Source organism: Bufo bufo, chromosome 5, assembly GCF_905171765.1.
Source record: "Bufo bufo chromosome 5, aBufBuf1.1, whole genome shotgun sequence".
In the NCBI taxonomy this organism is placed as follows: Eukaryota; Metazoa; Chordata; class Amphibia; order Anura; family Bufonidae; genus Bufo; species Bufo bufo.
The window spans coordinates 320,409,271-320,420,845 of NC_053393.1; positions in this window are offsets into that span (position 1 = coordinate 320,409,271).

Consider the following 11,575-nt stretch of genomic DNA (forward strand, 5'->3'; position numbering starts at 1 on the left):
TGTACTTCGCTACTCTCCTGGTATTTGACCCCGGCTTCTCCTGACCATTCTTTGCTTAATCCGTTATACTGCGTAGCTCTCTTGGTTCTGACCCGGTCCGTTCATGTTCCGTATTTTGTCTTGTCTGTCTTCCCTGCACATATCCTAAGTTAGGGACTGCCGTCCAGTTGTCCCCTGTCATCAGGACTCGTGAGGCAAGTAGGCAGGGCCAGGGGTGAGGGTGGAGCGCAGTGGTCACTACCCTTCCCCCTGTGTGTGTGTGGACGTGACCGTTACAGATTATAAGGCCCAATAACCACTGTATCATGAATCCTCTTACTACCCTGACTGACCATGTCTCTAATTTGACACAGAGGGTGCAGGAGCTAGGAGAGAAACTCCGTTCTTGTGAGTTAGGGCAAGGTTCTTCCACTCCTCTGTCCTCCAGTCCATATTTTGAACCCTAGATCAAGCTCCCAGAACCCTTTTCTGGAGACCGGAAGAGGTTTCTCTCCTTTAAGGAGAATTGCAAACTCTACTTCCATTTGCGCCCCGTGTCCTCCGGTCCCGAGAGCCAACGCGTGGGGATTATCATTTCTCTACTACAGGGTGATCCCCAGGCCCTGGGTACCCTCTATTCCTCAATACCTCATGAACTAGGTATGAGGGCAGTGCAATCATTTCTCCTCACTAGGGGACAACAGTTTTATCCACACAATGGCTTTGTCCTGCGACTGTTAAATTTTGTCCTTACAAGGAATTATTTCCTATTTGACGGGGTCCTCTACCACCAGCTCAGGGGCACCGCGATGGGGAGTTCATGTGCCCCGTCGTATGCTAACTTGTTCCTGGGCTGGTGGGAGAGGACATTGGTCTTCGGTGATGTTCCCAATATACACACCCCATGTATCATTACTTGGGCAAGGTTTATCGACGACGTCTTTGTTGTCTGGAAAGGGGGAGAGCAAGACTTCTGTGATTTCGTCAAAGGTCTAAATGTGAATGACATCAACATGAAATTTACCTCAGTTTTTGAAAAGGACACCCTGCCCTTTCTTGATATACTGATCTCAAGGGACAAGGAAGACTTGTTACAAACAAGCACCTTTAGGAAACCCACCTCCACTAACTCACTCCTACATTGGAGTAGCCACCATCCCTTTCCCCTGAAGAAGGGAATACCGGTGGGACAGTACCTGCGCATTAGGAGGAACTGTTCCACCTGGGAAGCCTTTAAAGAACAGGCCAATGACCTGAGAAGTCGTTTTCGGGAGAGGGGTTACCCTGATAGAGTGCTTAAATTGGCCTTCAAGAGAGCATGTGAGAGCAAGTGAGAGGATCTCCTCTACCCGAAACCGAAAAAAACTGGGGACGGGTATATACGCCTTATAGGCACGTTTGATGATGCCTCAAACGAGGTCAAACAGATACTGAGGAATCATTGGGAGGTCCTCCTAATCGATCCGGACATCAAAAAGGTGCTCCCCGAGAGGGTACAGGTCACCTATCGTAGGGGCCTTAGCCTCAAGGACCGCCTAGTGCACAGCCACTACAGTGAGGCACGTGATCTTAAAGAGACATGGCTTCAGCGCCCGATCGGTTGCTTTCACTGTAGTGGCTGTGTGGCGTGTCGATATATTACACAGGGACGGTCATTCCGCGCTAACGTCACTGGCAAAAACTATCAAATTAAACATTTCATAAATTGCCGCACTCAAGGAGTAATCTATAGAGCAAACTGTAGATGCGGCCTTGAATACATAGGAAAAACCACCTGTGAATTGCGACGACGGGTAGGTGAACACCTATGTGACGTGAGGAATGAGAGATACATCCCTGGCAAAACATATCAATACGATGCACGGAGGTGATGTGTCATTTTTGAAATTTATGGGAATTGAGACCATTGCAAGACCAACTAGGGGAGGAGATTGGGATCGGAGGATTTTGCAGAGAGAGACATGGTGGATCTTCCATCTTAAAACAGTGGTGCCTACGGGTCTGAACGAACAATTGTCGTTCAGTTGCTATATAGATCCGTAGTGTCTCTCTCTGACAGATGGGATATATTATCCGATCACATCTTCCACCCCCTGTATTCACACAATACTAACAACATATATGTATTGGAGGATAGAATAAGCTTTCTTTACTTTAAACTTGATTTGGTTACCTACGAAGGATGAGCCCCCTTTTTAAAAGGGTGCGATAGCTACTGCTGGTGACGTCAGTAATTTTGAGGAACTATCTTAGAAACTCCGAGATTCCACTATGTGAACTGTTAACTAGGCATTCAGGTGGAAATTACATTGCTTTTAGGTGGTAGCAAAGGTTGGCCAAACTTGCCCTTTGACCTTATCTTTGCACCATAACACACCCGCCTCACACATGCGCAAGATAGAGTGTTTGTCGTTTGATCAGTTACTAGTCAGACGGCCGGTTGCTGGGTTACCTGTAATGCTTGGATCTCGGCTTCATTAAGGAAGCCGTTTACCCGGATGGTTGCCTGGCGACAGTACACGCCTCTATACACTGCATCATAGGAAGAAGTGCGGTCATGTGACCTGAAGCCGAACAGCTGAGAAATCACATGACGGCGGCACTGCATGACGTTGAGGGGGCGTATAATAGGTACCTGGCCTTTTTAAACAACCCGCGAACGCGGCTCCATTGCCACTGCTACACGCGGGACGCCAAGGAGCACCTTCCACCTACCGACATCTGGGAACAGTTGCCATTTAGAACTGGACAGATAAGTGTACCACGCTGACATACTTGCTTACCACAATGACTAAGTATTGTTAAGCATCTAGCACTGCACAGATCGTCAACGTATGCTGGGGGTTACAACTAGCATGGATCTGTTACATTGCAAACTAAACTGACACTTTGACCCATTGTGATATGTATGTAACCTTATATGTGGTGTTTTCACTAAATTTGGATTAAAGTCACAGCAATTTATGCATCTTTATAACGGCTGTGATTAAGTGACACAGGATTGTTCTTGAGTCGCTATCCTGATTGTGATATATAACCGGATGGCGGTTCATATATAGTCAGGGTCTACACAGGACTCGAGATTACAAATTAGATACCATCCTGTGTCACGTGTTTTGGCTGGAAGAGGTATCCCTATACCAGGGAGCCTCTTAGATTTAATTTTGTCCTCTGATAAATCAAACATCACTGAGGAAACACGTCGGGACACTGTATCTTTCTGATTAACACATTTGTACGTGTTTGATTTAGACCAGGAGTTGCAACCCCTTACATTGGCACTGTAAATCTACCTGGACTCCAATCATCACGTCTTTTCTGCCAACTTTAGTGCCCACACCCGGTAGAGAATTAGGTCATCACAGGACCATTTATTCTGTCTATCGGGCAAAGCTGGGCAGTCCATCTTCAGGGAGGGCGAATGCAGGGATTTTGCACTAGATAGTGGCGTGAATTAGATAGAGTTAGGGACATCCAGGGTTTGGTCCCAGCAGTGAGTCTGTTAGGGAGTAGTGTCAATCGAGGCTCACCTGAGTCTGAGGACACCCGAGCTGGAAGTATGGAGTCCAGTGGCAGAGGCCCACAGAAGCAGGAGGCAGGTAGCGCGGTCGATCAGTCCGGGTCGGCAGCAGAGATGGCAGCGAGGTAACAGCAGGAGTAGACGGAGGCGTGGTCGGTGGTAAGCAGTAAGTCAATGCAGGCGGCAATTCAGCAAGGTCAAAACGGTCCGGGTTGGCAACGATGGTAAATCAGCAATAGCGGTGGAGGAGCAGAGAGGAAGCTTGCTACAGGCTTGGAGGCACAATAACCAGCAAAGGGCTGGGTTCAAGGGCTGGGTTTTATAGGGAAGTAGCAGGTGCAAGAGATTGGAATAATCAGCAGGTCAAGGCAAGGACAAGAGAGGTAGTTAGAAATTAGCTAGAAAACAGTCCAGGGAGAGACGGTAGCCTAGTGGGTAGAGCTACCACCTGGTACATGACTGGCCACAGGTTCGAGTCCTGACAGAGTCTCTCTATCTTGGTACTTGTGTACCCCTCACCCTATCTGTTTCATACGCTATTCCTGTATATGGTTCCTAGGAGACTAGTGTAACCAGTGGTTACAGACATTTTTTCTTTGAGTGTTTACATTTAAGGGCCTATCTTTTTATCATTGACATAAATTTAATGTTAAGTTAGAAAGGCAGGAGTACACATGAATGCTATGGAATCGCATTTGTGACATTTGATGTACTGTAGTCATATATGAACTGGCTAACTGTTTGCAGCGCTACCTGTAAATAAAAACTAAAATAATAATAAAAAACATAGTTACTATAAGCCCGAGTGGTAGGTACTGTATGCCTAAGAAAGCATGTCTTTCTAGCATGGACACAAAGAGTTATTGTTACAGTATGTGACTATTCAAATCTGTGGTGATGGCGAGATTTCCACAGACAAGAGTCTCGCATTGGAAGTTAATTTAATTAAATACTGTACCATAGTCACAATCTCTCATGGATGTTCAGCTCATCCTGAGCCTCCTGATTCATGATTAGTACACACCAGCACTGAACAGTATTGCTCCCTTCCTCAATTCAATGCTGCTTTGAGGCAATTCTTTCTATAGTTACTGTAGCAAAGCTCATCCAAATCTGCCTGGTTCATAAACCCATGTTATGGCCACTGCTAGTTGTTCTCTGAGTGAAGAGAGGGCTACTGTACAGTATGTGTAGGGATAAGGCCGGGTAACTAGTAGCATTTTCTTTTCAATATATACAGCCTATCTACTGATGCATGGGTTTCTAATAATGCCACAATTGCCGGCAAATGACGGGCTACACAATCAAAAAACACCGTCCTCTTAACTCTGTCTCCCACCCCTCTCACATTCCAGAACAGAATATTGCGTACCATAAGCAATTTTTAGTGAATGGTTCCACTCTCCCATCTCGGAGAGAAACACGTGGACACACAAGAACCGTGACGACAGCCAATCCCCCCCTTATACCCACCCCCATTATCCCCTCTACTTGGTTAATGAGGAAAAAAACATTACCCATCAACCTCTTTCAAACCTCCAAACCCCCCCTCCGCCCACTTCCCCCTAAACCTCCCTCCTCCCCATAATTATATAGTAAATTATAGACCCATCGAATCCAGCCATTGAACAGCATCCGCATATGCAGAAAAAAAACGAACAGATTCATTATACACCACCCTCAGTTTGGCCGGAAATAACATTGAGTACTTAAAGGGGTTCTGCACTTTCATTTAACTGATGATCTATCCTCTGGATAGATCATCAGCTTCTGATCGGTGGGGGTCCGACACCCGGGACCCCCGCCGATCAGCTGTTTGAGAAGGCAGCGGCGCTCTAGCAGCGCCGCGGCCTTCTCACTGTTTACCGCCGGCCCACTGACGTCACGACTAGTATCAACTTGCGTGGGCGCGGCTAAGCTCCATTCAAGTGAACAAAGCTTAGCCGCGCCCACGCTAGTTGATACTAGTCGTGACGTCAGTGGGCCGGCGGCCCGGTGGTAAACAGTGAGAAGGCCACGGCGCTGCTGCCTTCTCAAACAGCTGATCGGCGGGGGGCCCGGGTGTCGGACCCCCGCCGATCAGAAGTTGATGATCTGTCCAGAGGATAGATCATCAGTTAAATGAAAGTGCAGAACCCCTTTAATGTTAGCAGCGGCCAATCTTTTTTTAACTTCAAGAAAAGATCTTCTTTTATTTTGGGTATCTCGTGAGAAATCTGGATATATAGATATTAAATTCCCGTTGAAGTGAATATCCAGTACTTCTCTTTTACGCCTAAGTACCCAATCCCGGTCCTTCGAACAGACCAATTTTGCCAGGATTGCCCTAGGGGGGGCCCCTGGAGGAGACTTTTTAAAGGGGACTCTGTGGGCCCTTTCCACACAAAAGTGGATGCATCATGATCTGGGCCTAAATTTTCAACCAGCCATTTTTGAATAAAATTTGCAGCATTATCCTGTTCTACCTCCTCTAGGAACCCCACCAGTCTCAGGTTGTATCTACGGGACCTATCCTCAAGATCTATTACCTTCCTTCTAAGCCAAATACGATCTTTATCTACCTCTTCTAATCGCTTTTTTAATAAGTTGTTCTCTGAGGTAACAGAGGTAACTGCTGATTCCAACTCCTCCACCTTTAATCTAAGTTTTGTTATTTCGTCTTTGATTATCGCAACATCTCCTTGTACTACTGAAAGGGAAGAGGCCAGCTCTGCAACTGAGGCATTGGTGGAATTTACTACTCCCAGTATATCTGAGAGTTTTTGGTTAATGATATCCAGACCTTCACTCTGGGGCATGATAGCTTTGGATGTGTCCTGTTCTATCCGAGGCAGATTGTCATCTCCCAGCTCAACCCGTCAAACTGTTCTCTGCACCCCCCTCCCTAGTTTTGGGTGGCGGTGATTTCAGAAATCTGTCTAATCGGGCCTGGGGGCTGCCACCTTTCGGAGAGGGCACCCCTCCAGATTTACGATACTTAGGGGGCATTTGGAAGAAGCTTAAGAGTGCCCTCTAACCCTGTAGTTCCCCCCAAAAAGAAAACAAGGGAACATATATTGGTAACAAAGCAATGAAAAATGCTGAAGAAGTTTCCAAGACCAAACCCACTATTCGCACAGGATGGTATAAGAAAGTTCCAAGATTAATAGTCCCAGCTTTAACTGTACAGACCCAACAAACCTATTCCATGCCTGGAATCATATGCGGATGCTGTTCAAGGGATATATCATAAGGTCAAACGGAGGAGAGAGCTGAGTACATAAACATAGTATAAATTTAGGTTGGTTTCATATAGGACAAATGAATGTAAAAAAAAAAAAAAAAAAAAAAGGAAAATAGAGCCCCAAAAAACATATTAGGCTGAGTACATGCACAATCCAGCGGCTATAAGAGTTAAAGGGCATAGAAATAAACTAAAAGCCTATATAAGACCATATCAAGAGAAGCAGGTGAATCCAGCTTTGCAAGAGTTAGTTCCGATAAGGCAGTTCACTGTTTCAACACGATTGGGACAGGTCCCACCTCAGGGCCGCAACTTTGAAGGAGGGAAGACCTACTTTTACTTAAACACAGAGTCTAGGGGAGTAATTGCCTTTTTACCCCGAATAGCATTACAGCGACCCAGACAGGCCGAACAGCCCAAATCACAGGCTCATCTGGCTCATGGACTAGGTGGCCCCAGTTCACCACAGTAGAGGTTCCTGGGAGTCAGGGGACGACCTTGGGTACATCCAGCAAACACACGCAGAGCCGGGGACACAAGGCACCTGATAATCAGCCGACCTCCAGGAGTGCTTTCAGCATGAATCCACCGTCGGCCTCGGCTCCTCCCGGACACCGAGCACAAAGGACCAGACAGCAGGAACAGGTCATCCACAGCAAACTGCAGGGGGGCAGAAGATCTCATCCACCGACGACCGCGGCTGAACGGACCAGTTTTAGGCGGCGCAGCACCAACAGGCGCAAGCCACAAGGATCCCACCGCCTCCTGTCTCCAATCGGAAGTAAGGATCTGGAGGTACCCTTCGCACAGAGCAGCGGGGGATCGAACTAAGCCCCCGGTCCACCACTTCAGCCAGCCTGGATCTCCTCTACCACCATCCAGTCAGACAGGCAACACCTCCGGACGCCACAACTGCTCCAGGTATCGGCACTATCAGCCGGCAGACCTCAGCGTTCCACATGGAAGCAGGGGGCATGGAGGGAGGGGGGAGATACGGCAGAAGGAGGAGCACGGCACGCACACCTACGTCATGCCGCTAAGCGAGCAGTGGCAGTCCCCTTTCCCACGGTCATGAGAGCCAATCAGGGGCATTTTCCATGCAATTAAAGTTAATTGCTGATGACAGGTTGTCAAAACACTGGTTTCATATTTGTTAACAAGACAATTAACCTTAATTACCTGGGGACTGCTCCTGATTGGCTCTCATGACCGTGGGAAAATGTATCCTATTGGCTGCCTATTCAGTATTCTTTGAATAAAAAGTAGTTTTATTAATGTGAATGGCCAGGGGGTCATGTGACTCCTGCAACCAATGAAAACACACCCTTGGGGGTATATAAGGACCAGTCAGAAAGAAAATGGCAGTCCCCATTATGTTTAAAGCCGAGATACTGTCCCTTTTTTTTTCTTTTATTGACCCTTGATGTTCTGGAGCGTCCCCCTGACCTCCAGTCCGACTGCACATTAACCCTTTCACCCCCTTTCCTTTAAAATAAATGTAGGGGAAAGTGCTATAATAGTTTAGAATTGGAAAGGCACAGAACGGCAGCGGAAAAGACAGAGCCGGTCTCTCCGTAGATTGTTCCCCTTAGGTTCACTTTAGTTCACTTATATATTAGGTTCACTTATATATGCACATATATATTCAATGTTACCTCTGAAAAATGTACTTTGCTGGGGCTCTGATTAGGGTTGCATCCCCCTCCTCCTACAGGAATCTTGTTATCTGTGAACGACAGCGCAACCTGTTTCCCGATGTAAGCCAGCAAAATAAATAAAATCAAAATAGCAGATATTTGTTAGGTGCCACAGGTATTTGCTGTATATTTTTTGGGCGTCCACATATGTATTACAACAAAATAGCATTTGGGTTAATGATTATTTGTATGCGCTTCGGTACAATAGTCTCAAAGATGCCGGGGTACAGTATTTGCACTTACAGTACTCCACCTTGGTTGTTGGTAATTTTTCGGTACCTTATTTGTTGGAGCTGTTGTATTAAACCACTCAATGTGGGATGAATCTCCACATGTCTGAATATGGCATGGTGGTGTTTGATATCAGATCGCAGAGCGCTCTTTCATCTGTTGTAGTCGCCCCTAATGCTGAATTTGCTGAAGGAAGGACGTACTGTATAGAACATATACATTACCAATGGTCCTGACCATATAATAATATAAAAGCATAGATTGTGCGATGTAACTCAGCAACTAATTAAGGAGTGCGCTATATATTTCAGACTTTGTGAATGTAAACCACGGACTTCCACTGGTGTAACCAGGAACTGTACTGCCGATTAACTATTTTATACCCTACATTTTACATCCTTAATTTTTAGCAAAGCAATTTTTTTCTTTCAATTTTTCTCTTTCTTTTTTCATTTTTTTCTTTTTAGTTTTTTTATGGCCATTTATTATTAAATATAGTTAACTATGTTTTAATGCAGCCAGGTGAAGGAGAAGGGTTAGGCATGTACAGTAGTTCCATGCGCCATCTGGTGTTCATAAACCTAAATTGCAGCCTGAATTTTCTCACTAGTCTATTTACGCGCTTCGGGTTTGCTTATGGAATTGGATATCGCTATGCGCTCACGCGAGTCTAATGGGAGTGCTAGCAATGCTACATCTGTATATCGATCCCCTCAATTTGTATTTTGTGGAAGCAGGTGTATCGCAGGCCTCAATCAGTATTTTGTGGTAACAGGTATATCGTAAGCCTCAATCAATATTTGGCGGGAGCAGGTATATCGATCCCCTTATTCAGTATTTTGTGGAAGCAGGTGTATCGCAGGCCTCAATCAATATTTGGTGGAAGCAGGTATATTGCACCCCTCAATCAGTATTTTGTGGAAGCAGGTATATCAAACCACTTAATCAGTATTTTGCGGAAGCAGGTATATCGCACCCCTCAACCAGTATTTTGTGGAAGCAGGTGTATCGTAGACCTCAATCAGTATTTAGTGGAAGGAGGTATATTGCAACCCTTAATTAGTATTTTGTGGAAACAGGTATAAATTTTTGGTGGAGGCAGGTGTATCGCACCCCTCAATCAGATTTTCGTTGATGCAGGTATAGCACAGGTCTCAATCAATATTTGGTGGGAGCAGGTATATCAATCCCTTTAATCAGTATTTTGTGGAAGCAGGTGTATCGCAGGCCTCAATCAATTGTCACGGATGAAGTTTCAGATAGCTGGAACTTATAAATCCACGACCGACTGGCTTGATCCCAAACTAAGGAGCATATAGGTGAGCCCTATAAATCCCTAAGAGCTCTACCTGACTGCTATGCACATGCAAGGGTCTCAAAGGTAGACGATTGCATGCCCACGTACCTAAGACTGCGTGACACCTGAAAACCCTATAATAGTGAGGGGACACGACCACCGGCTCCTTGCACTTAATACGGACGAAGTCAGGGTCACCTAGAATCAAGCCAGAAGGAAACACAATAAAGGAAAAAGACTTATCTGAAAAAACAGCAGCAGCAGCCTCCAGCAGTGTACACTTCATCCAGGAAGTACTATAAACCGCAAAGTGAGGCAGTATGGGAGGGAATATAAAGGAAGATGATTAGACTAAATAAGTGACACCTGCCAGAAGGAAAGAGGATGAGAAAGTGAAACCAAAACAAAGAACGTCATACAAGAGGTAGAGAAGAACGTCTGCCAGACCTTCTCACAGAACTGGCGGTGACAGTACCCCTCCCTCTATGGGTGTACTCCGGACACTCAGAGCCCACCTTCTCAGGATGAGACCTATGGAAAGCCCTGATGAGACAAGTGGCCTTAATGTCCGCCACTGGGACCCACATTCTCTCCTCAGGACCATAACCCTCCCAATGAACGAGGTACTGAAGAGAACCGCGGATAATGCGAGAATCCACAATCCTAGAGACCTGAAATTCAAGATTGCCATCAACAAAAATCGGAGGAGGAGGCAAAGAGGAGGGTACAGTGGGTTGGACATAAGGTTTTAATAGGGACCTGTGAAAAACATTATGGATCTTCCAAGTCTGAGGAAGATCAAGACGGAAGGCAACGGGATTGATGACGGACAAGATCTTGTAAGGCCCAATAAACTTAGGACCCAACTTCCAGGAGGGAACCTTGAATTTGATATTCTTTGTAGACAACCAGAATAGATCACCCACATTCAGGTCCGGACCAGGCACATGTCTCTTATCTGCCACACGCTTATATCTCTCACTCATTCTCTTCAGATTACCCTGAATCTTTTGCCAAATAAAAGACAAAGACAAGGAAAATCTCTCCTCATCAGGTAAACCAGAAGACCCCTCTGCAGAGAATGTCCCAAACTGCGGATGAAACCCATATGCGCCAAAAAATGGTGACTTATCAGAGGACTCCTGGCGACGGTTATTTAAAGCAAACTCAGCAAGGGACAAAAAAGAATACCAATCCTCCTGATTATCCGCCACAAAACAGCGCAGATATGTCTCCAGATTCTGATTGATGCATTCTGTCTGACCATTCGACTGCGGGTGAAAAGCTGAAGAGAACGACAACCGAACCCCCAAGCGAGAATAGAAGGCCTTCCAGAATCTGGAAACAAATTGCGTTCCCCTATCAGAAACGATGTCTGAAGGAATGCCATGCAATTTAACAATGTGATGAACAAACGCTTGCGCCAGCGTCTTAGCATTGGGTAACCCAGGAAAAGGGGATGAAATGCGCCATTTTGCGAAAATGGTCCACTAACACAGAATCACAGTATTCCCCGAGGAACGAGGCAGGTCCGTAATGAAGTCCATGGACAGATGCGTCCAAGGACGGGAAGGAATGGGTAACGGGAGGAGAGAACCCGATGGCCGTGAATGAGGGACCTTGGCACG